Source organism: Herpailurus yagouaroundi, unplaced genomic scaffold, assembly GCF_014898765.1.
Source record: "Herpailurus yagouaroundi ecotype Mexico unplaced genomic scaffold, PumYag 162, whole genome shotgun sequence".
Classification (NCBI taxonomy): domain Eukaryota; kingdom Metazoa; phylum Chordata; class Mammalia; order Carnivora; family Felidae; genus Herpailurus; species Herpailurus yagouaroundi.
This window is the reverse complement of record NW_024412403.1, coordinates 4,419,330-4,421,540: the sequence shown is the minus strand read 5'-3', so window position 1 is coordinate 4,421,540 and position 2,211 is coordinate 4,419,330. Positions and strand designations below refer to the sequence as shown.

General features: G+C 55.6%; 1 pseudogene; it reads left to right on the top strand.

Annotated features, from left to right (window-relative positions):
* The first annotated feature begins 2,024 nt into the window (after positions 1-2,024).
* The window catches only part of LOC121035916 (keratin-associated protein 12-1-like), a 541-nt pseudogene continuing 354 nt past the window's right edge, over positions 2,025-2,211 (top strand).

The window sequence follows — 2,211 nt, the reverse complement described above, 5'->3', positions numbered from 1 at the left end:
TTATACCCAGGCTGTGGCGTCCTGGCAACAAGCCACACAGGTGCCCTCCTCCTGGTTGCCTGCTTTTCTTCCTCTTCCTCCTGTGTGCGTCTCTTCCTGGAGGTTCTGCTGGAAGTGACTCAGTTCAGGAAACTCTGTCTCAGCCCCCAGGCTCCCTGTGACCCAGCGGCCCTGCGATTTCTGGATTCAGACCCCAGGTTGGATGGCCAAGGACCGTCAGCAGGGACAGGGGACTCCACATCAGGACGCTCAAGGTCCTCCGCAAGTTTATACACCCTGCCCCTTGTCCACACAAGTACCATCCCAGTCACCAGACCCGGGGTGGGGGGACGGGGTGGGGGTGGTCCCCCCGTTTTGATTTGGAAACTCAGTGATCTACAACACCTTCCCCCCTGGCCAGGGCCAAGCGGCTGGGCTCCTCATCGGGGAGAGCTGTGGCCATGTTATTGCAAGAATAACAATGAGGGAGTCCCAGCTTTGTGCCGGGTGTTGTGCTAAGCATCTCACGTGGATCGTCTCATAACTGATTAGTTATCGGTCCCTGCCACCATTCGAGGGGCAGGTGTGCCCCACTTACACGGATGTGCAGTTAGGTTCGGAAGGATTCCGCGCTGTGTGCACGTTCTCACCGGGGCAGCCAAGCAGCAGGAATTGGAAGCTGCTGGGTTTCACTCTGGAGTCCGTGGTCCTCACCATTGGGCCAAATTATGCTGGGGCTTTGGGGGGTTTCTGAGTTTCTTGGAGCTGTTAGGTAGAAGCATATCTATTAGGTAGAAGGTATCTATTTTTTTAATAGATCAAATTTGGGTATTTTGCCCATTATTCAAAACATTCTTGTGCTTCAGTATCATTCTCTTCTCCTTCTTGTGTTGAACTTGCTTGTTGTTCGACTTCCCGATATTGTCCCAGGGACCCTCTTCATTTTTCATAATTCTGTTCTCTCTTCTTCGGATTGGATGATTCCTCCCGACGTGTCTTCAAGTTGACATTGTCTTTCTTCTTCTGTCGGCCCAGGACTGGGATGCCTGGACCCCCAGCTGCACGGTCTGAACCCGTCCGCCCGCACCTAAAGACGAGCGTCCACACCGCGCTCATCCACGCTTCCCACTGCTCCTGGAGCATGCCCATCCTGCAGCAGTGTCGTTAACTCTCCCACGGCTGCCTCTGCCTGGAACACCGCCTCCCGACCCCTCCGCATCTCCCAGGAGCCAGCTCAGCGCCGCCTCCACACAGAGGCCCCCAACCACCCACCAACACCCCATTACTCTCTACCTGCTGAGCCTGCTTTCCTTTCTGGGACTCGGCCCTCTCTGTAATTATTTCAGGCGCTGATTTGTACGCACTCATGTATCCATTGCCCCGGAAGGCCCCTGAGGCCAGGACATCTCTATAGCCAGCACAAAGTATATGTCTGTTGCACGAACAAATCGATGATTACATAGGTGGCTATAAGGCAGAAGTCGGTCACCTTTCTATAAAAGGAAGACAGTAAATGTTTCAGCCTCTGCAGTGACGTGGTCGGTCTCATAACCACTTCACATTACAGCGCGAGCCCTAGACGGCACGTAAGCAAACGAGCAGGGCCGTTTCCAATAAAACTTTATTTGCCAAACAGGCGGCAGGCCACCTTTGTCCCACAGACTTCTCTGCTCCCCAGTTTGCAGATCCCTACTTTAATGTTTTCCCGTGCAAAATAAAAGCTCCAAACACATTATTGCCCCACAGCCTCCACTGACGGCAAAAAGGAATAAAGGCTCGGCGCTGAGTCGAACCAGTGGCGCTCCGGGCACAGTACCGGCCTGGAGAAGTGACACGGACCCCAAGTAAAGTCGAACCAGGACGTCCTGTTTACAGAAGAAGAAACTGCCTCTAAGCTAAATTTAATTTACAGCGGAGCATCACGCGGGGGAGGGCGTCTCAGGACAAGAGGGTGTTGGGGAAACGTGGCGGAAACAGCCATGAGGAAGACCACAGCTGTGCCTCTGGGTGGCCAGGACGCCCACGGCCCAGTATAAAGGCGGCCCAGGCAAGGAGCCTCCAGACGTCCCCGCCCTCCTCCCTCCCGGACACCAGCCGAGCCCCATACCAACATGTGCCACACCAGCTGCTCCGCGGGCTGCCAGGCTTCCTGCGGCTCCTCCGGCCCCGGCCAGGTGTCCTGCTGTGTGCCCGTGAGCTGCAAGCCCGTGTGCGTGCCCGTGAGCTGCAGAC